Source organism: Sparus aurata, chromosome 24, assembly GCF_900880675.1.
Source record: "Sparus aurata chromosome 24, fSpaAur1.1, whole genome shotgun sequence".
NCBI classification, from domain to species: Eukaryota; Metazoa; Chordata; class Actinopteri; order Spariformes; family Sparidae; genus Sparus; species Sparus aurata.
In genome coordinates, this window is record NC_044210.1 from 16,707,368 (window position 1) to 16,732,363 (window position 24,996).

The 24,996-nt window shown below is 42.4% G+C and overlaps 1 long non-coding RNA gene across 1 annotated transcript; it reads right to left on the reverse strand.

Moving 5' to 3' along the window:
* Positions 1-13,997: 13,997 nt before the first annotated feature.
* Positions 13,998-14,496, reverse strand: LOC115577258 (uncharacterized). Its single transcript, XR_003983065.1, has 2 exons — positions 14,329-14,496; positions 13,998-14,225 (listed from the first exon to the last, which is right to left on the reverse strand). It is a non-coding gene; the product is annotated as an uncharacterized LOC115577258 (long non-coding RNA).
* Between the last annotated feature and the right edge of the window lie 10,500 nt (positions 14,497-24,996).

Genomic DNA, 24,996 nt, shown 5'->3' on the forward strand with positions numbered 1-24,996 from the left:
AGCGGGAAATTCGAATCCTTCGCCTTAAAGCATCGTGTCCTCATAACTTCTTCATACAATTTCCTATCTCGGCCAAATCTCTCAGGAATGCAGAGGGAGTCGCCCTGATGAGATCTGTGTGGTCATGGGGCGTGGCGGTGACGTATGGGCTCTGTAGCGCCCCCTATTGTGATGCCCCGCCTCCTACTTGTACATAGAAGGACGCAAATCGGTATGCACCTTCATCATGACCAGACGCACAAAAAACCCATTTGGATGCTTACTCTCACTACAACAGGAAGTCAGTTATTTAGATGTGTGGCGGAATTTTTGACAAATTCATGCCGACTTAGAAAATTATCTTGTCCTAGAGCTTAAACACCACAGTCTTCACATTAACTCAGTAATTTTCTTCATGCCTTGGAGAACAAAAGTTATTAAAATCTTTCAGCTGCGACATGCTTTAGTGGGCGGGGCGATGGAAACCATTTTTTCCCCTCGCGGTCAAACATCAAGGCTTTATAACTTTAACATACAATTACCTATCCACACCAAACTTCTATTTAATGTAGAGGCTGTCTCCCCAAATAAATCTCAGCATCAATACTAAGTCGGCCATTTTGATTTTGGACGCCATTTTGAAATATTGCCAATCTTCGTACTTAAATTATCTCCTCCTACAGATGTAACACCACCGACTTCAAAGTCACTCAGTAGCATCCTCTGACCTTGAAGATGAAAAGTTATTAAAATCTTTATCCTACGTCATTCCTGCTGGCAGTTGCGGAGCCCGCCATAACAATCCTTCGCCATGAAGCATCAAGTCCTGATATCTCCTTCATACTATTTCCTGGCTCGGCCAAATCTAGAGGGAATCTAGAGGGAGTCGCCCTGAATAGATCTGTGCATCAATACTGTGTCATATCCATAGCGCCACCCACTGGAAACCCACTGGAAACATGAAGTAAGTTTTATCGCAGTCAATTTTGGCGCCCTACATGCATGTACATGAATGAAATTTGGCATGCATGTGTGTTATGAGAAGATGCACAAATGACTCATTTACACCCACACTCTCAGTCCAACAGGAAGTGGTCTATTTAGCTTAGAAGCACATGAATGTATGATGTACGTGATACAAGTCGCCACTAGATGGCACTGTTGTCTTTCAAGGCACATATATCCTATCTAGATAACCTCTGAATGATTCCATTCAATTCCAGTAAGTCAGCCGCATATTCATCAGATTTTATTGAAACTTCAAAAGGTGGCAGCATGCACTTCTTGGAATAAAAACTGGTAAACAAAGCAGAACTTAGATCAAAAGCTTGACACTGATAGACAGCCATAAATACATTTTTGAAAGAGGGCAAGTGAAGCATTATTCTGCACATATTTATGTGCAGTGATGACAAACATAGTCAGATGTACATGGCATTTGCAGGTAGTTTTGTCTTAATTGCACGTTACAACAGGGCATATTTGAATGGTAATGGGTTGAGCCACATAATGGATAAGTGAGTGGTAGTGAGCCACAGCACACAATTTTCAAATAAGCCAATTTGCTAAGAATGCCATTTGCGTGTTGTGTCTGCCCTGTCAATGTGGCACACAACAAGATGTGTGTAGTTGTGATTCTGCCCAACTCTTCCGCGATGAACGAAGTGAATTCCACTTCGATATGAAACAACTGAGTGAGTTCTTTGGTTAAACACCGCTACTGCAGGACACTCGTCAAACCTGGTCACTTGACCGCTGTCCCTTTCCAAAAGGAAGAATCACATCTGGCTGCACTCCACTACCTATCTAAATCTGTGGCATTCCACTTCCATCCTCCCCTATGATGCGCTGCCTTCCTGCCTTCACGGTGACAACAGAAGGCAGTGTCTTATCTGCGCCGGTGGTCGAGTGGTTGGAGTGCATGCCACATACGCAGTGGACCCAGGTTTGAATTTAGGGCGGAGGAAGTTTACTGCAAGCCACAACCCCCCCTTCTCTGTCCCACTTCCAATCTAGAGAAGGCCGTAACACTTCACACAACGTAACGGTGCAGAATCGATTGTCAAAACGTACCCGATTATTAAATGTTTTAGAAATCATTCACCTGCAGCCCATTAGGATTTCTGTGGATTGCACGAAGTTGTTCTGACTTCACCTGAAAGCGCTTGATACTGGCAGGGGCAACCCACCGCGTTACAAACACACCTTGGGAGAAGAGGCTGATATTCACCCCCGGCGTGCACCGTCCCAAACGCAGGCGGTTGCCGCCTCCGTGAACAACGATCGAGGAACGGGGCTTAAGCCGCGGCGCGTTTGGACGGCGAGGGCCCGTTCATCACTGTTTGAAGTTTTAATTAGGGCCCGAGCAGGTCATCGACCTGTGAGGTCCCTATTGTTATTGGAAGGACAGAAATTATTATTCTTCTGCGCTTTGACTGCAGTTTTGGACGCCTGAACATATTCAAAAACTCACCAAATTTGGAATATACATCACATCTGGCGAAAAATTTGATAATTTAATGTCGTTGGGCGAGGTCGTGACCTGCAGGCTCTGTAGCGCCCCCTAATGTTCATCCCCGCCTCCCACAAGTGCGTAGAAGAACGAAATTCAATACGCAGATTCCTCATGACCAGACGCACAAAAAAGTCTGGTGGGACCATACTGTCACTCCAACAGGAAGTCTGCTATTTAGATGTGTGGCGGCGTTTTTGTCCAATTCATGCCTACTTTGAAAACTATCTTGTCCTAGATCTTAAACACCACAGTCTTCACATTAACTCAGTAATTTTCTTCATGCCCTGGAGAACAAAAGTTATTAAAATCTTTCAGCTGCGACATACTTTAGTGGGCGGGGCGGTGGAAACCATTTTTTTCCCTCGCGGTCAAGCATCGAGGCTTTATAACTTCAACATACAATTTCCTATCCACACCAAACTGCTCGTAAGTGTAGAGGGTGTCTCCCCGAACACATCTCAGCATCAATACTTAGTCTGCCATTTTGATTTTGGCCGTCATGTTGAAATATTGACAATCTTCGTACTTAAATTATCTCCTCCTACAGACGTAACGCCACCGACTTCAAAGTCACTCAGTAGCATCCTCTGACCTTGAAGATGAAAAGTTATTAAAATCTTTATCCTACGTCATACCTGCTGGCCACAGTGGAGCGGGCAATTCGAATCCTTCGCCGTAAAGCATCGTGTCCTCATAACTTCTTCATACAATTTCCTATCTCGGCCAAATCTCTCAGGAATGCAGAGGGAGTCGCCCTGATGAGATCTGTGTGGTCATGGGGCGTGGCGGTGACGCGTGGGCTCTGTAGCGCCCCCTATTGTGATGCCCCGCCTCCTACTTGTACATAGAAGGACGCAAATTGGTATGCACCTTCATCATGACCAGACGCACAAAAAACCCATTTGGATGCTTACTCTCACTACAACAGGAAGTCAGTTATTTAGATGTGTGGCGGAATTTTTGACAAATTCATGCCTACTTAGAAAATTATCTTGTCCTAGAGCTTAAACACCACAGTCTTCACATTAACTCAGTAATTTTCTTCATGCCTTGGAGAACAAAAGTTATTAAAATCTTTCAGCTGCGACATGCTTTAGTGGGCGGGGCGGTGGAAACCATTTTTTCCCCTCGCGGTCAAACATCAAGGCTTTATAACTTTAACATACAATTACCTATCCACACCAAACTTCTATTTAGTGTAGAGGCTGTCTCCCCAAATAAATCTCAGCATCAATACTAAGTCGGCCATTTTGATTTTGGACGCCATTTTGAAATATTGCCAATCTTCGTACTTAAATTATCTCCTCCTACAGATGTAACACCACCGACTTCAAAGTCACTCAGTAGCATCCTCTGACCTTGAAGATGAAAAGTTATTAAAATCTTTATCCTACGTCATTCCTGCTGGCAGTTGCAGAGCCCGCCATAACAATCCTTCGCCATGAAGCATCAAGTCCTGATATCTCCTTCATACTATTTCCTGGCTCGGCCAAATCTAGAGGGAATCTAGAGGGAGTCGCCCTGAATAGATCTGTGCATCAATACTGTGTCATATCCATAGCGCCACCCGCTGGAAACCCACTGGAAACATGAAGTAAGTTTTATCGCAGTCAATTTTGGCGCCCTACATGCATGTACATGAATGAAATTTGGCATGCATGTGTGTTATGACAAGACGCACAAATGACTCGTTTGGACGGCGGCACGCCCCGACGCGCGCACGGACTGCGAGGGCCCGTTCATCACTGCTTGCAGTTTTAATTTTTCATTATTATTATTATCATTTTTATTACGACTACTATTTTTCTGCATATTCTTGACTTTGAATGGGAGCTCCTGTAAAGCATTTCTGTTTCTGATTCATATATTAAGCTGTCAGTTGTCCAAATGTTAAGTTAAATTAAATGAACCAAGACAGATGTCACATTTACATGTCAGGGTGTGGTTATTATAGACACAGATTCAATATTTAAGTGTCATTTATCATCACAGTAACAGCGTCTGCTAATAGTTTTGGTCTGATGTCCTGTAGCAGCCATTTAGTGAAATATGTATTAATAGAGTCAGTAAGTTCTGGAATAAAGTGCTCTGACTTTAAATGTTAGAAGAGGAAGTCGACTTTCAGACATTTTGTCCTTCAAGAGTGTTTCTGACCCAAAGGCTGATTTCAGTTGATGTGCAGATGAATGATTTGTGTTTCCTCTCCAGATGAAAGTGTGTGTGAGATGAGCAGCATGAATCAGTGTGAGGACCGAGAGGAGGGAGGCCCTCCCTCTAAAACCACTGGACCTGGACCTGGACCTGGACCTGGACTTGAACATGGACCTGAGCCCAGCTGTGTGTCCTTTAAGAGTGACCAGTCAATGGGTCGTCCCATTGATTTTAAAGGACAACCAGCTCCTGCTGTAAAGAGGTGAGCTGTTAATAACATTAATATGTGACTGATTCATGTTTTAACCGTGGAGAACAGTGTTGGGCACGTTACTTTTAAAAAGTAATTAGTTAAAGTTACTAGTTACTTCTCCCCAAAAGTAACTGAGTTAGTAATGGAATTACTCCACTATAAAAGTAATTAGTTACTAGGAAAATTAACTATTGCGTTACTTTTATTTCTTTCCCCTTTTGAGCTCGGCAGTCATTTTAGCGTACTCAGCATCTACATATGTATTTATAAAATGTCTTTCTGCATGGCGGACCGGCTCCTGCTCTCCCAGATATTTTTGCCAGTGAGTGCTCTGAAGGAGTCTGAGTCAGCTGTTGATAACAGGAGCAAGTACACTAAACACTTTTGCTGTCTTCTGTTATTATATAAAACAGATATACTTTTACGCACTCGCGAGATAAAAGCTGAGAGCCGAGTCGGATGACAGCAGCTTCAGTTAGTAAGGCGCCACATTTAATAGTCCGTAACGGTAACGGCGTTGTAACGATGGAAATAGTAATTAATTAGATTACCCGTTACTGAAAAAAAGTAATGCCGTTAGTAACGCCGTTTATTCTAATGCTGTTATTCCCAACACTGGTGGAGTAAGACATTTTTTTGAATCCTGATGTTTATTTTCAGCTTCGTTCTTCACTTAAATTTATATTCTCACTTTGACAGCTGCCCAATAGAACCAGTCTTCAACTCTTCATTTCACTTTATTGAATTAGTTTGGTCCAATATTCTCTGAAGGTTTATTACCGATGTTTTCCACTGTTTTATGGACAGAAGCTTCTGTGTCTGAAGACTAGAAAGTGAATTAACATCTCTGGTGGTCTTCTTCTCTGTCCAACAGGAGACCAACCTCTACTGGACCTGGACCTAGACCTGGACCTGGACCTGGACCTGGACCTGAACCTGGACTCAGCTTTGTGTCCTTAAAGAGTGACGGGTCAATGGGTCGTCCCATTGATTTTAAAGGACAACAACGTCCTGCTGTAAAGAGGTGAGCTGTTAATAACATTAATATGTGACTGATTCATTTTTTATGTTATTTATTCAGAGAAATTAGTTCAAACTTGTTGTTTTTTTTCAGCATAGTTCTTCTTTAGTACATTTATATTCTCACATTTTAAAGCTGCCCAGTAGAGCCAGTCTTCATCTCTTCAGTCCAGTTTAACATCTGTCTGATGATTTAACCTCTTCATCATGTTTGACTTCATGTAGTGTTTATTTGTGGAACATGCAGTTTAAACAGTTTGTAGTTGTTATTCTCACTTTGATTCAGTTGATCTGAGCTCAGTCTCAGTCTCTGACAGTATGTGTTAGCCTCTGACTCCTCCTGTCTTTTGTGTCCTCAACTGTTAAATCAGCTGCTGTAGTTGATCTGAAGTTCACAGACATTCCAATCAAATACCTGTTTGCATTGAGCGTCCATGTTTCTCTGATCAGATCCATGGGGAAGCTTTTAGATTGGATGTTGGGAATACTGCTCCAGCTTGCAAAGGAATGCACCATAAAGCCAGCCAAGTATTACAAAAGATATGTAGTAAAAGGCCAGAGGTCGGATCGAACCCCTGAACCACCTCAGTGGAGAGAGAGATTGTCCATGATAGCTTTCAGCTTTCATCTCATTCTTTGTCACGGCCTCCAGACTGTCCAGTTCCATCCCCACCACAGAGCTGGCCTTCCTGTCCAGCTTATTCAGTTTGTTTGTACCACAGCTGCTGATGCCACCTCCCCATCCACCACAACACAAATGACACTGGACCACAGACTGGTAGAACATCCGAACCAGCCTATTGCTAACATTGAAGGACCTGAGCCTCCTCAGAAAGAACAGCTGCTCTGTCCTTTCCTGTTGAAGGCTTCAGTGTTGTATGACTAGTTCAGCTTGTTATCCAGTTGCACCCCAATGAAACATGGAAGTGTCAAGCATCTCCACCTCCTCCCTTTTTATTACAACAGGGATGTGGGACTTCTTCCACATGACCTTCAGCTTGTGTTTGTCTCTGAGTGGACAGACACAATGTGACTGATTCTTCATGATTCCTCCACAGAGTCGACCAGGAGAGCTCAGAGGTTCCCAGAGGTCCGTCTGTCCAGCAGCATCAGACACACCTGGACTCCATATTTATGGTCTGTACATGAACAACAACTACTTTTACATCCAGTCTGTTCACAATAATCTCCATGCTGCACTTTACAGACCAGTGGTGAATCTGTCCAACATGGATCTGATGTTAAATGTTGCCATTCACATAATATCCTGTTTCAGCTGCTGGAGGAGAACATTGTCACTTTTGTGAAGAACGAGCTGAGGAAGGCCCAGAAGGTTCTGAGTTCAGATTACCCAGAATGTTCAGAGAGTCAGAGGGAGGATGAGGAGGTGTTGGATGGTGAGGATGAAGAGCAGAGGAGGAGCAGCAGAGATGCATTTCTGAAGATCACACTTCACTTCCTGAGGAGAATGAAGCAGGAGGAGCTGGCTGACTGTCTGCAGAGCAGTAAGAGGATATCTATGAAGATTTAACATGATGGATCAATGAGACATTTACTGATGTCTGATGATGATGAATCTGTTTATATATGCAATCTTTAGGGCAAGGAAATTGTGTTATTTTCTTTATAAATGACTTAAATGGATAGTTCGGGCTTTTTGAAGTGGGGTCATATAAAGTACTTATCTATCACCGATCAGCACAGCTTCAGTTTGTACTGCAGTGAACAGGGTCCAGAGAAAAAGCTAAATAAACCACCTAAAACAAGGCTCACCTTAAAAAATCTATAACAGTTCAAGTGTACGTTGTATAGGGAAAATTCACACTGCTTTACATTGCCGTCAGACCGGCCTTTCTTTTGGCTCTCCATTTTCTCAACCGTAGAACCTCTGTATCCCTATGCATTAGCGAACTGGGCAACAGCTGATCTGCGAGCATCGGAATACAGCGAGGCCCAGTTGCTGGGTGAGAGGTTTACTTTCAATAAAAACGAAACTTAATTTTCTGTATCCCTCCGCATTAGCGCAACTGCGTAGGGATACGGAGGTTCTATGGTTAAGAAAATGGAGTGCCAGAAGAAAGGGCGGTCTGCAAATGTGAATTGCAGTGTGAATTTTCCCTATACAACGTACACTTGAACTGTTATAGATTTTTTAAGGTGGGCCTTGTTTTAGGTGGTTAAAATTTGCTTTGCATCTGGACCCCGTTCACTGCAGTACAAAGCTGAGCGTCTGGGCTGGAGCGGCTCTCTACATCTCCAAACTGAGGCTGCGCTGATCGGTGATTACGGTAGGAAACAGATCGACTATAGATATGTACTTTATATGACCCACTTCAAAAAACCCAAACTATCCCTTTGATGATCTTGTTTGTTGTGTCTTCATTTAGAACATCTTGCTGCAGTTTGTCAGCGTAAACTTAAATCTAACCTTCAGAAGAAGTTCCAGTGTGTGTTTGAGGGGATCGCTAAAGCAGGAAACCCAACCCTTCTGAATCAGATCTACACAGAGCTCTACATCACAGAGGGAGGGACTGCAGAGGTCAATGATGAACATGAGGTTAGACAGATTGAAACAGCATCCAGGAAACCAGACAGACCAGAAACAACAATCAGACAAGAAGACATCTTTAAAGCCTCACCTGGAAGAGATGAACCAATCAGAACAATGATGACAAAGGGAGTGGCTGGCATCGGGAAAACAGTCTTAACACAGAAGTTCACTCTGGACTGGGCTGAAGACAAAGCCAACAAGGACATACAGTTCACATTTCCATTTACTTTCAGAGAGCTGAATGTGCTGAAAGAGAAAAAGTTCAGCTTGGTGGAACTTGTTCATCACTTCTTCACTGAAACTAAAGAAATCTGCAGCTTTGAAGAGTTCCAGGTTGTCTTCATCTTTGACGGTCTGGATGAGTGTCGACTTCCTCTGGACTTCCACAACACTGAGATCCTGACTGATGTTAGAGAGTCCACCTCAGTGGATGTGCTGCTGACAAACCTCATCAGGGGGAAACTGCTTCCCTCTGCTCGCCTCTGGATAACCACACGACCTGCAGCAGCCAATCAGATCCTTCCTGGGTGTGTTGACATGGTGACAGAGGTCAGAGGGTTCACTGACCCACAGAAGGAGGAGTACTTCAGGAAGAGATTCATAAAGAAGAAGCAGGCCAGCAGAATCATCTCCCACATCAAGACATCAAGAAGCCTCCACATCATGTGCCACATCCCAGTCTTCTGCTGGATCACTGCTACAGTTCTGGAGGACGTGTTGAAGACCAGAAAGAGAGGAGAGCTGCCCAAGACCCTGACTGAGATGTACATCCACTTCCTGGTGGTTCAGGCCAAAGTGAAGAACGTCAAGTTTGATGGAGGAGCTGAGACAGATCCACACTGGACTCCAGAGAGCAAGAAGATGATTGAGTCTCTGGGAAAACTGGCTTTTGATCAGCTGCAGAAAGGAAACCTGATCTTCTATGAATCAGACCTGACAGAGTGTGGCATCGATATCAGAGCAGCCTCAGTGTACTCAGGAGTGTTCACACAGATCTTTAAAGAGGAGAGAGGACTGTACAAGGACAAGGTGTTCTGCTTCGTCCATCTGAGTGTTCAGGAGTTTCTGGCTGCTCTTCATGTCCATCTGACATTCATCAACTCTGGAGTCAATCTGCTGTCAGAACAAGAGCAGTCAATATCCTGGTTGTCTATAGCGTTCGGAGGAAAATCAACATGTTTCTACCAGAGTGCTGTGAAGAAGGCCTTACAAAGTCCAAATGGACATCTAGACTTGTTCCTCCGCTTCCTCCTCGGTCTTACACTGCAGACCAATCAGATTCTCCTCCGAGGTCTGCAGACAAAGACAAGAAGTAGCTCAAAAACCAATCAGGAAACAGTCGAGTACATAAAGAAGAAGATCAGTCAGAATCTGTCTCCAGAGAGAAGCATCAATCTGTTCCACTGTCTGAATGAACTGAACGATCGTTCTCTAGTGGAGGAGATCCAACAGTACCTGAGATCAGGACGTCTCTCCACAGATAAACTGTCTCCTGCTCAGTGGTCAGCTCTGGTCTTCATCTTACTGTCAGCAGAAAAATATCTGGATGTGTTTGACCTGAAGAAATACTCTGCTTCAGAGGAGGCTCTTCTGAGGCTGCTACCAGTGGTCAAAGCCTCCAACAAAGCTGTGTAAGTGGGGAGAAGTTTTTTCAGAATGCTGTAAATGTGCTTTTATTGAACCAAATAGAAATAATTTTCTTGTTCTGCTCATTATTCTTTATCCAGACTGAGTGGCTGTAACCTCTCAGAGAGAAGCTGTGAAGCTCTGTCCTCAGTTCTCAGCTCCCAGTCCTCTAGTCTGAGAGAGCTGGACCTGAGTAACAACAAGCTGCAGGATTCAGGAGTGAAGCTACTTTCTGCTGAACTGAAGAGTCCACACTGTGTCCTTGAAACTCTCAGGTCAGGATTCATTATTTTATGTCATTAGTTCGTGTACTTTACAATTGGAGTAGGTATTGATTACACTACTGATATAATTCAATTTAATTTAAGAGACCCAACATTTTCGTCATGATCAAGCAGTTGTTACAGTGGCATGAAAAAACTGACTTTTAACAGGCATAAATCTCAAGCACAACCGGACTAAGTAGTGGGCCGCCATCTGTCTCAACTGGTTGGGTTGAGACAGAGAAACCATTCACACTGCCTCTTCAAGGCAGGAATCTTGCATCGATATTCCACCTCACTGTAGGTGTGAAAGTTACAAAGGTGGAATGGGGGAACAGTTTCATTCCACTTCTGATCCTCCTACTGAGGTAGTAACAGAGCCACAGAGGTGAGACAACATCTGTGTGGACAGGAGTGTGATGTTCTGATAGTGTTCACAGTCTAACAACTTAACAGATCCTTCACTCATCAAAGTAACCACAAAAAAAAACAATGACACCCCTAACCTATAATATATATATTAAAATATATGCTTTCATCAGGATGAACTGTAAATTACTTTTCTTGCCATCATCAGTTAATCATTTTAATCTGTACAATATGTTGATTCATGGCCAAATATTTGCAAAACTAATGGCATTTCTATCAGCTTCAGTTATACTCAATGTTTAGTGCTGATTATTGAAAACTAAGATGATGAATATAATAAATGTTAAACCTTTAAACACAGATGTGCACTTCATTATCAGGACTCTCAGCTGATCTGTGATGTGTGTTGTTTTGTGTGTCTGCAGGCTGTCAGGCTGTCTGATCACAGAGGAAGGCTGTACTTCTCTGGCCTCAGCTCTGGACTCCAACCCCTCCCATCTGAGAGAGCTGGACCTGAGCTACAATCATCCAGGAGACTCAGGAGTGAAGCAGCTTTCTGCTCGACTGGAGGATCCAGGCTGCAGACTGGACACTCTCAGGTATGAAGAGTCCTGCTGCAGCCACAGACAGTCAGTAGCCCCATTCACACCGCCTCCGCTTCTGTTTGAATTTCTCAGAGGCGGCGAGGGGTGAAATTTCGCTCCGGCGCTGATCCACCTCTGGAGGTAGTATCAGGGGCGCATTATTTGCGAACTGAACCAGTGTGAATGAATAAGCCAGCTGTGCGTATTGAGGGCGTGTCGTTCTTACAGTCTGATAACAACACAGGTCCTTCACTCAATCAAATAAAGAGAAATGTCCCACAAACCAAAGTTACAGGACCCAGCAAAAGCTTATTTGAGGGAAAAAATACAGCAGATACATGTGAAGCATTTGTCCTTCCGCCTGTCCTCCCGTCCATCCTCTCCGGATTATATCACATTTCTGCCCAAAAAACAGCCTCTGTCACAGAAAAAAACTTTAACTCACCAAGTGTTTGTGTTGAAAAATAAATCTCTGTGACAGTCAGCCCTCCCGACTGAGACTTCAGTGAATTTTTTCCCCCCAGAAAACAGCCTCCGTCCCCGTGAGTGAGTCAGACAGCATCGAATTTACTGATGGTACTTATATAATTGAGATCCTGACCCACCAAACATTCTTGAAAGTGACAAAGTGACATTTTTAGCTCTAAATCACTACACATTATTACAGCATCCATATGATTATAAACTATTCGTGGGTTTAGATTGACAGAATGAAAACGGGGAAACACCTTGAAAACACAAAGACGTCATCATCATGATGTGTAGGTCACGCCTCTATAGGAGCCGCAGCGTCGGCTTTCTGTGTGAATTACATGTCAGTTTGTAATCAAGGCGGAGCTGCTTCACTCTGTGTGAGCGACCAACAGCAGAGAATTGTCTAACTGCTGCTGCGTTTGGGTAGTTATCATCATAACAGCCTGCAGGGGCAGGAAAGTTTCAGTGTTTTGCACCACCAGCTAAATCAAATGACAGAAGAAGACATTCAGTGATCAATCATCTGCTCCATTGATTAACATGATATGTGACCTGTGCAGAGCTGCAGCTCTCTACAGTAGTTGGTGGACCTCTGGTTTAATGTTGTTGTAATTTACTTCAGCCTGGCTCGTAGCTGCTGACTCAGTTTCACTCTCAGCTGTTCTGGAGTCTGTTAAGGTTCTGCTGGTGGAAATCCAATGTTTCCTGATTTTGCTGCTTCAAAATAAAAGCTTTCAATAACTACATAATGCAGGACCTTCATTTTGAAAGATTTATAGGAAGTGTTGAATACAGGATGAGCGCGTGACAACGTTGCATGAGTGGACTTTTAATTTATCTTCTGTGGCAGCAAACAACACATTGTTTCAGTCACTAACTGAGTCTATCCACACACTTTATGTCCGACTACAGTAATAACAGCAGCACTTTACTGTGACTGCAGCAACGTGCTCGTAGCTCTGTCACATACCGGAGAGACTCACTCCCTACCAACACAACACAGAGTAGTGTTTGTTGTAACAAGTTATAGAGCTGCAACTAACAACTATTTTCAGAACCCATTAATCACATCAAATCACAAAAGCTGATGTTTTCTTTTTTACATGTCCAGCATTTTATTAAAAGAATAAAACATTGCTGTTACATTTTCCTCTTTAGTCTTGTTCAGTTCACTTTCAAACAACTTACAAATTGTAAAAGCAACATAAATGTATTAGAGGTGATGAAATGTCTCCATTATAAGATGCATCACGATGCAGAGACAGAGCATCATCAAGAGTCTGCAGCTCATGTTGATTGTTGATTGTTCGGCCCCAGTGTTGTATCTTAAAGCTGCCATGTGAAAACTAGATTATTGCAGACAAACGTGAAAGACGCTGCAGATGGATACAGGTTTGATTGAAAAGATGCATCGTTTATTTTGTAGACTGCTGTAGTCTGATAATTGGAAGGACTTTCAGAATAAAGATCATTGAGGATTAGAGCCCGACCGATAAAGGATTTTTAAGGCCGATACCGATACAAAAAATGTATCCAGAAACGTGTCACAAAACATAAACAGATTTCAGTAACATTAGTTATTTGTAGTTACTTATGAGTCCTCACTGAAATAATATGATGATGCAGTTTAAAAATAAACTTGTTTGTTTTATTGTCACAACAGAACAGAGGAACATCAAAATATATTATAGGGTTTGTGACGTTGTAGAGCAGGGTGCACACACTGTTTTAGTTTGCGAGCTACTTTCAAAATGACCAGGTCGAAATGATCTACCTTCATAAAAAAATACTAAACATCTCTTTATTTATACATACACTGAGTATACTTTATATAACACAATGCATAACTGATATTGAGAGAGTAATGTAACCCTTGGTGCTGCACATAAACATTGACAGCAATAATGCACATAGGTGACAAACAGCCGTCAATACTACACAGTTTACACACCAGGAGCTGCTGCTGGTTTTCTCCTCAAAGTCTTTGAATGTCTGAAAAATGTCCTCTCCCCACGTGTGTTCTTTCATGAGCAGTAATGTTAACAGCTCCTCTTTTACAGTCATATCTGTAAACACCATCTGAATAAAAATGCACATCTGGGCTGTATCGCTGGTGTCTGTAGACACAGGCGGTGAATAACCCGAGGTTTGTTACCCTTTACCATCTACAATAACTTAAGCAAAATATATGAATCCATTAAACATTTTTTTACTGTCTTACTGAGTAAAGCTTTAAGCTTCTTGGGGTCCAGAGGCTGCGTCTCTCTGCAGATGGACCGACCTTGTTGACCCCTCCCGTCAGGTTGGACTTCAGTAGGACATCAGTGCTGAACAGGCCCAGCAGAAGGGTGCGGGCCTTTCCTTTCACTGTGGGTTGTGATTTTGCAGTCTCCCAACAATGAGCAGACACTCCGGTGGAGTCGTCATTCCCTAGTTGCACCTAATTAATTGTAAGATGAAAGAAACACAGGAATAAAAACAAAGAAAATCACAAGTGACAGAATGTTTTATGTTTTTAATTGATCATTACAAAATGTACTTACTGATGTTGGTTTGGGAGATGTGGGTTAAGGAGGTGGTGATTGTAGAGCAACACTGGCCTCATATTCACTTTCACCTTCATAGCCTGAGCTCTCTGTGACCTTATCTGAAATGAGAGTCTTCACAGCTGCAAAGAGTGATGGAATTTCTGGAAAATATGGCCCACCGATTTTACCACAACAGGACTCAAAACAAAAATAAACAAAATACACCTCCGCTCATTTTTGGTGTCTCAAAGTGTAACAAAATGTGTGAGGAGTTATGAAGGAGCTAGCTAGCTAACGGCCATTGAGTCCTGCTTCATTAGCTAACGCTAATGGTTAGCTAGCTTGCTAAAAGTTAAAATGAAGAAGGACTTCACTTGGCTTGGGGACCGGAGGGTGGCCGGTTCAAGTCCAGCTACGGACCACAATATGGAAGTGGACTGGGAGCTGAAGAGGTGCCAGTTCACTTCCTTGACTACTGCCGAGGTGCCCTTGAGCAAGGCACCAAACCCCCATATGCTCCCCGGGCGCTGTCACAGCAGCCCACTGCTCCTAGCTTGCAGGGAGTGTGTGTGTGTGTGTGTGTGTGTGTGTATTGAGGTATCTCGAGGGCAACACATTCTGATTTTTGAATTTACTTAGTGTAGATGGAATGATGACTAATTGTTTCTCCTCATGTGAGTGAAGGAGTGCAGACAGAGTGAGGCTCACAGCTCCAGGGGTCCTAAAGTAGTTTTTCAACTGGTGAAGGCTAAAGGTTAGCAGGCCATCATAAAGTACTAAAACCTGAGGTTGGCCCCTGCCAAATGGTGGGAGATGACCAAACACTTATGTTCCCGTAGAGGGATGGGGAACCCATTTGGGTCATTTTGGGGACAAGACCTACAGTTGACCGCAGCCAGGTCAGATGAGTTAGGGAAGAAGAGTGGAGAAACAGGTCAACTCCACTTTTAGTTTATTGGATAATATGCCAAAATGACCAATTAGAAGAAGTGGGTGTTTACTGGGCTAAGGGGCTCTAAAGGCCGGTGCAGGAAAAGAAACAGGAGGACGGCACTTGGAAAAACCCCCTAAGAAGCAAAGGCTGAGGTTTTGAGGGAGCAGAGGGCAGAGCATTTTTTGGCATTGTTTTGTCCACAGATTTGATCATATCAGAACACGGCCGCTTCTGATCAGGACTCAAGGCGCTAGATTTGTTTCAATAAAGATTGCTTCTTCATTCCACCCGCCTTGACTCCGCAGACTCCTTTTATGATCAAACTACACGCCGACACCTTAAGGAAGAGAAGCCCAGAAACCACAGTATACTTACAATATATGCAGCTAGTGATGGGTCAAATGCAGAGAATTTCAGGTGTGTTTGCATGTAGCATGTAATATATCTGATAAAATAATTTCCCCCCGGGGATTAATAAAGTATAATAAAAATAAAAAAATAAAAGGTTTCAGATTAAGAGACATTTTCTGTCATTGTTTCTGCTTTTAATGGCATCAAACATGACATGAAGTTCTCCTCACAGTAACTATTACTGCTGTAATATACATCAGATATCAAACCAGCACCAAACTATAGTAACATGAACATGTCAACACATGAAACCATGAAACTGTTTCTATCACAAACAGGTTCAGTGACACTTGTGAGGTTCTGGAGGGAAACAGTCTGGGAGTCTCTGTCACTTGGTTTTGTGGCAGAGGTCGGGAACCAACGTCCAATGTTTTCTGATTGATTTATTACGTATACATTTTATTTGTTTCTTTGCACAGTAAAACAAAGCAGCAGAAACACAGCAAGAACAAAAAGCAGACTGTGCAGCTGAGATTCAGAAAAGCCCTCCAAGCTTCAAACAGGAATCGGACCTCAAAAGTTCTGACGTCCAAATACAAAAGTCCTATAATATAGAAACATAAGCACAAGTTGACATTGGATCAAACAGCAAGCGTAAGGTCGCCCACAGGAAACAGCAACAACATCCAATAAAATGTGATAAGTGATAGTGATAAATGTGATAAAAGTGATAAATCCAACAGGAGGTTTGTGTGTGTTCTCAGATGTTGTGGTCCTCTTTCACACACACCAACATCCTGTGGCTCACTCTCAGTGTGTGAGGAGAGTGGCAGAGGTGAAGAGGTTCAGGGAGAACAGGGAGAAGCAGCCTGATGGACAGATTGTGTTTCTGTGTATGAGAGTCATGTCATGTCCATGTTTGCATGCTGAAAGAGGATGTGCTGCTCTGACCCCCCTCCTCCTTTCAGGGTGGAGCCTGCTGGAGTCCTATGGTTGACACCAGGTCCGTGGAGATGTGAGTGTCTTTTTACTTTCATTCATGAAAACACTGTGACATCACTCATTCACATCTGTGATGTCATCATCACACTGATGACACATTAATAACTGCAGCTGTGTTGTGTCTTTTTCTCTCCATCAGATTCCTGTGAGCTCACAGTCGACGCAAACACAGTCAGCAGAAACATCAAACTGTCTGACAACAACAGGAAGATGACACGTGTGGAGGAGGATCAGTCATATCCTGATCATCCAGAGAGGTTTGAGTCCTGGTGGCCTCAGCTGCTGTGTAGAACTGGTCTGACTGGTTGCTGTTACTGGGAGGTCGAGTGGAGAGGAAGAGTTTCTATATCAGTGAGTTACAGAAGAATCAGAAGGAAAGGAGGCAGCGATGACCGTGCGTTTGGATGGAATGATCAGTCCTGGAGTCTGAGGTGCTCTGATGATGGTTGTTACTGTGTCTGGCACAATAAGAGACAAACAGACATCTCCTCCTCCTCCTCCTCCTCTGGTAGAGTAGCAGTGTATGTGGACTGTCCTGCTGGCACTCTGTCCTTCTACAGAGTCTCCTCTGACTCACTGATCCACCTCCACACCTTCAACACCACATTCACTGAACCTCTTTATCCTGGATTTGGGTTCTTGTGGTCCAGTTCTGGTTCCTCAGTGTGTCTGTGTGGTGTTTAGTGTGCAGAGTCTCCTCCTGTCACAGAAACATTGTCAGTGCTGAACAGTTGAGTCTGTACAGGATCACAGTCACATCAATCTTTCAGCTTCTTGTAATAAATTCATCAGTCAACTTTGTACACAATGATTCAAACTGATTGAAAAGATTCTTCATTTACATTTTAAACGTCTTCCATTAAATTGTGTAAATTGAAGTTCTGAGGTTGTGGGTTCAAGCCTGGAGTCAGAACCAGTAAGAAAGGAAGGACGAGTATCTGATGACGTCACTTCCACTGTTAAAGTTGTGAGTTTTGTGGTCAAAAGAAGTGAAATGCTCAAAGAAAGTGATTCATTTAAGACTGATTCATCAGCTCAGGATGGTGAAGTGATGCTGTGAAGTCTGGAGGTTGTGGGTTCAATCCCTGGGTAGTTCAGCTGATTTTAAACCTGATATCCACAAGAATAAAAAAAGGACAAACTTATTCAGGCCCACATCTGTTTGTTAAGAATAAATAGTGGTAGAAATACCCACAATCCTTTGCTGCAGTAAATAACTGCAGTTGAAATAAAACAGCGTGGTGGCAGCATTAATAAAAGACTTCCTGCTGATTTAAAAGATGTCAGTGATTGTGCCGCCTCAGAACACCACTGAACATTTCCCTCATTTGATTCCAGGACGACAAACAGTGAAATGTGTGCAGTGAAATGTAACAGACTGAGATATATACAGACTGAACAGTGTGATATGAGCTCACTGGATACACAACAGCTGTGGTTTCTTTTCACCAGCAGAGGGCGGCAACGTCCTCCAACTCCAGCAGAATAATGCTGAATAAAGAGCCAGAGAAAACTCAGAAAGTACTGAGAAATACTTATTTTCTTCAAAATATTTTTATTGAAAAAATACAATATGATACTTTGAAATGCAGAAATACAATTTACCTTTTCCTTTTTATGTTATACACGTAAGCATTTGTACACAGTCACATATACACATTTAAAACGAAATGAAGCAAAATAAAAAACAAAACAAAATAAAAACACTGATAAGAATGTAGAGGAAAATGATTAAATCAAATTACAGAGTACAGTTTAATAAACAATGAACAACCCCCCCACCCACGCCCCCACTCAACTCATCATGACCAACACACATATTACTGGTTATTCATGCAATACAAAAGGTACAACAGTAACAGGCACACATTCAATCAGGTAGTACCTCTGAATTAGTGAAACAGGAAATAAAGGGTTGCCATTTGTGGAAAATTTTGACTGAACATCCTCTCAACATGTATTTAATTTTCTTAAGTTTTAAAAAATAACATGATGTCTTTGAGCCACCGGGAGATAGAAGGATATTTAACTCCCAATGCAACAATAAGGAACGTCTTGCTAGTAAGGATGTGAAAGCTATAATGTCCTTTTGTGTAAAGTTAAGTGCAAGTGAGGGGTCAGGAATCCCAAATATAGCAATCAGAGGACAAGGTTGGAGATTTACCCCAAGAACAGTGGACATGATAGTAAAATAACCCGCCCAGAAACCTTTCAGACCAGGACAAAGAAAAAACGTGGCTAAGGTGACAAGGAGAGCCATCTTCCACTTCCAGATACAGTTTAGACAGTCTAGACTTAGAGAAATGCTCCTGTACAAGAGCTTAAATTGGATAAGTCCAAGATGAGCACAAGAGGTGGTAGATGGTATCCTCTCTATGGCCTGTTCCCAGGACTCTTCTTGTATTTGCATTCCTAGTTCCTCTTCCCATGTACACTTAAGTTTAGCATTTGAGTGTTTGCTAAAAGCCAAGATAATATCATACAACTTTGAGATGATTCCTCTGTGATGAGGAGCAAATGATAGCGTGGTTTCCCATCGCTGTTCTGGAGGTAAAGAGGGGAAATTAGAGAAACCCTTAGTTACAAAATAGTGAAACACATGAGTAACAGGGAGGCTGTAGTGAGATGACAAATTGGCAAAACTATCAAAGACACCATCTACATACAAATATTTGAATTGTGTCATACCACACTGAAAATGTCGAGTCTGAAAGTGATGGAGGAAATAAATGGTTGTTATTTAAAGGACCCAAGGAAGATGCAGCTACAAATTTAAACTGCCGTCTAAATTGATACCAGATCTTGAGTGTGTTAAGAACCACTTGATTATCAGTATATAGAGGGTTTTGTAGGTAAAGAGGAATAAAGTAGAGCAGGTATAGAAGATCCCCTACAGGATGATAGTTCCAATTTACACCAAGAGGATTCAGGAGATTTGAACCAGTAGAAAGTTTATGGATGTGAGCAGCCCAATAGTAAGTTAGAAAATGAGGTAATGCAAGTCCTCCACTAAGTCTGCATCTCTGCAGTAAAGTTTAACGAACCCTCGGTGATTTCCCACCACAAATAAAAGAACATATGATCTTATCCAGTGAGTCAAAGAAATATTTTGGCAGAAAAAGAGGAACCGACTGGAATAAAAATAGAAATGTTGGTAAAATATTAATTTTAACAACATTGATCTTGTCAATTAATGAAAGGGGGAGGTTACCCCATCTTTGAATATCAGATGTAATCTTTGAGATGAGGGGAGTGAAATTAGCAGATGCAAGGCTCGATAAAGAACGAGTCACGTTAATACCTCAGTATTTAAACCCTGATGGACTAAATTGAAAAGGTGAATCTGACTGTTGAAGATGACGTGCTGCAGTATTAATGGGAAAACACTCACTTTTCCTCAAATTTAATTTATAGCCTGAAAAGGTGCCGAAGTTCTCCAGAATACTTAAAAGAAATACTTAAAGCTGAGGCTTCACACAAATATATGATTTTTACTACAATAAACTTTATTTATACAGCAGCTTTAAACACAGAATTTACAAAGTGCTCTGACAATCAAGCAGAATCAAGAACATTACAGAATAAACACTGAACAGAAAAAGGTAATGCAAATAAAGAGATGAATAAAAGAATGAGATCAATAAAGGACGATAAGACGACGACATCACATCACAGAAATGAAGAGCAGATTAAAAGACTCAGAGCAGTGTTGGGACCAGCAGATGAAGTCGTTCATTGTGGATTTCAAAATGGACTCTAATACACACATAAAGGAGTTGTTAAGGCTTTGGGTCAGAACGTCTTTCCCCACCACAGTCGTTGAGCCGATGTGATTCTGGTTCCTCTGGTTCACACTCCTCCCTTGATGGAAGGTTAACTCCCTCTCCACTCAGACCATGTGAACACTTCCTGACTGACCTCCTTAGTCCTTGGGAATGAAGTCAGCTCCTCAACCTCCATCCAGACACAGAGATAAGTTACATGACTTCCATCTTTCTGAAACAGACAGTGAGGTCACAGGTAGTTCTTCCCCAGAAGATATTCTAGCCACTGTTCCCAGTCTCTGATGCATGACACCTTCATCAGTGCCCATCCCTCTGAAAGGGAGACCAGATCAGTCCAGGAGTGCCCCGCCTCCTCTCTGCACCTCCATGACAGTGATAACAGCTGTCCTGCCCCTGACACATTTGTGACGCCCTTCAGCAGCAAAACCTGCCTGAAGGACCAAATTTTAAATCTGCCAAAATAAGTCTGACTACCACTTAATGAGCATTGTAATCCAAGGAGTGAACACAAACACTGTTGGACACTCCAGAAATGACTCTATCATTGTAGGTGCCACTCTCTGCATCTCACCCTAACAAACTAATATCACAAACTTTCCTGTTCTCACTAACCCAGAGATTAACTGAGAAACAGGTATTTAGTGAATTCAGTGTCAGAACTATAGTGTTTATCTGGGTTTTCCTTTTCTTTGTGTAACTTCTGATCTTGATGTTCTGTTCATGATTCTTGCTGAACCAAGATGGAGACTAAGCCGATGCCCAGCTGGTTACTGAACTGCCCAGATGTTACCAATATTAATGAACTGACAGATGAACTCCTTAAAACTCTGGATTATACAAGTAGATTTGTGCTCTCAGGATCACATGTGAAGCAACATCCTGAGACCTGAGGGGGGATTTGTGGATTTCAAAACTGTGACTGACCAGGTCGTCAAAACTCAGAGAACTTCTCCTCACAGCAGCGATGCAAGATCCTGCTAGTATTCCAGATCAGTCAGCGGCAGAGCTGCGACGCAGAGCTGACCAGCTAACTACACAATCCAAAGAACAAGTTAGCACCGAGCTGCTATCCCTGCAAAGGAAAGGACGGCCAGTTTCCTCCACCTGCTGTTTTTCATCAGACTGCTGCTTTATCTTCACTGTTTCACTTCAGTTTCAGCACAAATGAACAATAAATGATAAATATTATATATATGACTCGTTTCCCAAATGATGAAGAAAAACAGTTATTAAAGGATTAGAAGTGTTTCTCAGTAACTTCACATGTTGACACTGTAGTTCTATAAATCAGAAACACATTGAATGGACTCATTTATGCCTGTTACTGAGCGACACAAATATTTTCTGAAAACAAATGAAAACACGTAGAAGTCGTGAGATTCTGACCAGTTTAGTGTAAAATCAACAATTGTTTCAAAAATCTCCTAAGAATGAGTTTTTGTCCTAAAACCAGACAGAAGAAGGCAGGTCGCTGTTTAAAATCAGGAGGAAAAAAAATAAAGTCTCAATATTATTGATTCATGTTGTAATAGAAACAAAACACAGACTGTTTACAATCCCAGAGGGTTCACCCTGTTATAAGTCAGTGTAGCATCACAGTGGTTTTTAAGCTGTTATCTGAAGGTAAAGCAGTGACATGAAGTTACTTTAAGGCCTGAACTGCTTTCACACACAAACATCAGCTGGCAAACTGCCTGGTCTTTGAGCCAAGATGGCTGCCTGTGTGAGCAGGCAGAGAGAAGCTGTGGTTTGTCCTGGTGCTTTGAATGATGACACTGTGATAAGAAGGTGAGTTCAGTCTGATCTGAGGTCTGATGCGTTTCACAACAGTCAGGACTGTTATTGATGTGGAGGGGAAGGCAGCACAGGGTTGAGCACTAGGACCCAGCAGGCATCAGGGCGTGTACACAGAGTGTGAGAGCTCACCTGGGCTCCTCCTCCTGTGATGAAGCACACCTGAGAGACCGTCAGCAGCTGAGGACGGACTGTGTTTGCTCTCACCTGCTGCTTTCAGTCCTTTAAAGGTAAGATATGATTTAACTTTACAATAACATTCAGCTAACAAGGTAACATTCAGCTAACCAACTAACATTCTGAGCTGAGTGAAGAACAACAGTGTTGACGTCCTGTCAAAGACGTCTCTGTGTGTCCGTCCTGTCTCCTAACAGCACTCTGTAGCTCAGAGGTGACAGTCTGACAGCCTGTAGCTTCAGCTGGAGATGGAAAAGCAGCCAGTTCACTACTGAGTCTAATAAGTCAACAACATAAACTCACTAAATGTCAAGACAGGAAATATTTTGACTCCTATTTTCATTATAATCTGACTGCAGTCTCTCTGACTGTACAAATGCAGAAATATATTAAATACCTTCAAAAATGTTAAAAGATCATTAATTCTGGTAGATTTCTAGTTAAAAAACTCCAAACTCACAGAGTATTTGCAGTGTAGCTGTAGGATTTTACAAGCTCCTTCAGTTTAATTCTAGTTTTTACTTGTATTTTCTTTTCTCATGAAAATCCAAGAAACAAGTGAAGAAACAACAGTGTTGTGTTTGAGTCTTTGAGTCGACCGTCACTGTTAAAAGTGAAGTCGTGCCAACAAACCAAGTCGACCTGTTTGTTATCTTGTCATCAGATGTGGAGGGCAGAGAACTTAAAACTATTCCAGCCTCTCCTCTTTGTTTAAACACTTCCTTCACTCAAACACAAACTGAAAGCAGGACGCCATTTTGTTTAAAGTCCACAAAAGTTCTTTCTCATGAAAACTGATTCTCTCCATCCAAACTTACACACAGCTGTCATATAAATATGTGACAGCATCATTTAGACTCTGGTGTGATGGATTTTAAACAGCAACATCAAAATACTTGTGGCTTCATGAGGCCATGTCACATATTCACCTGTATAAAAACTGAGCTGCTGTTTTATTGTCACAGTCACTGTAGGTTTGTTTTGTCTCTAAATAGGCGACAGGCAGTGTAAATTTGCATATTACCCACAACATTTACCCACAACATTTATATTTAACATTTAGATTTAGATTTAACATACCAACAAACCAACCTGACCTGTTTGTTCAGATGAAGGTTTGTTAACTTGTCATTAGGTGTGAAATGCAGGAAAACCAGTTTTCAGTCTCTGTGTGCTGCCAGCTGCTGGTTTGAGGCGGTGTTGTTGAACGTAGCTTCCTCTTCTCTTCTTCCTCTGCCTGTCTGCTCTGATGCAGCATTTAATCTGTGATGTAACTAAAGTTATCACACAGATGTTGTTGAGTAGAAAGTAGAATATTTGACTCCAAAATGTGGAAGAATAAAGTTGCAGTGCAGGACAGAAGGATCAGGTGCTGCAGTGTCTGGCTTAGCAGGATAGACTGATGAGAGAGAAGCTGCAGGCTGGAACATGAACTAATGTTTACTGCTTACTGTCATGGTGCTTCTTCCTCTTCTGGTGACCAGATGTTCCTGATGAGATCAGAGGACGAAGCAAAACCGCCATCATAGTTTTATACAATTACACCTGCATTCACATGAGGGGAAGACGTGTTGCATCATTACTGGGGCCCAACACAACTTGAATAGTCAGAATGCAGCGTCGTTATTGGATCATTGTGGGAGTGTAGCCGGTGAAATGAGAGTAGAAGTGGAGTTAGTTGGTCAGTGTTTGAACACAGAGTGGTTGTCACTGTGTAGCTCCACTTACTGATGACTAAAGGCAGCTTCTCCTGCCTGAATCAGCCTGTGGAGGAGGCCGAGACGAGCCGCCGCTCTCCCGCTGTCTGACGCACTAAACGTGGCTGGAGAGCAGCTGTTGGTGTCGGTGAATAATCTGTGGTTGTATTTACAGTCCAGGACTGATGAGGAGGCAGTAAGAGGACATCCAGGAGTCTGAAGGTTTATTTAATTAATACAAATGTGGCGACACGAGGGCTATTACTACGTTATACACCAGATACCAACAACGCCACCTTGGGTTAGGGCCCAAGGACCCGTGCTAAAGGTCAATTATTACCTTCAAAACGAGAAGGACACTCAGGTTCGTTCACTCAGGGAGGGAGAGAGACGGCGTTCAATGATCATATACAATATTTTATTTATTAAAAGATAAGCACAAGATTGGCAATGCAACAGAAAGAAGGGAGCCCAACCAAAAAGGGGGACGTAGGCTGAGGCTTACCGGCTGGAAGAGGGGTTTGGTAGGAGAAGTGACATCCAAAAGAAAAAGGAGAACACCCCACGCACACAGCAAAAAGTGACGTGTAAACAAAGAAAATCTTGAAAAGGGATCACACAGCACACAGGGGACCACCACCACCCAGGAGGACCACCACCACCATCAGCCTTCAGCACTAAAGGGGAGAGGAAAACACGATTAAAAGGGCTCAAATTTAAGGACAAAACAAGCTTTTATAATGCGTGCCCACAAATGTAAATGATCAATTAATAAACTGAAAAGTGTTAAATTAGATTAATAAATCAACCAAACAAACAAAAGAAACGAGTCTCTGGCCAGAGATATCAATTAACCAGTTTTAACAGTTTTAACTCAAATTGATCAAATTAACAGAAATTCAACCATTAAACAGAGAATAAATAAATAAACAATTAAACCAAA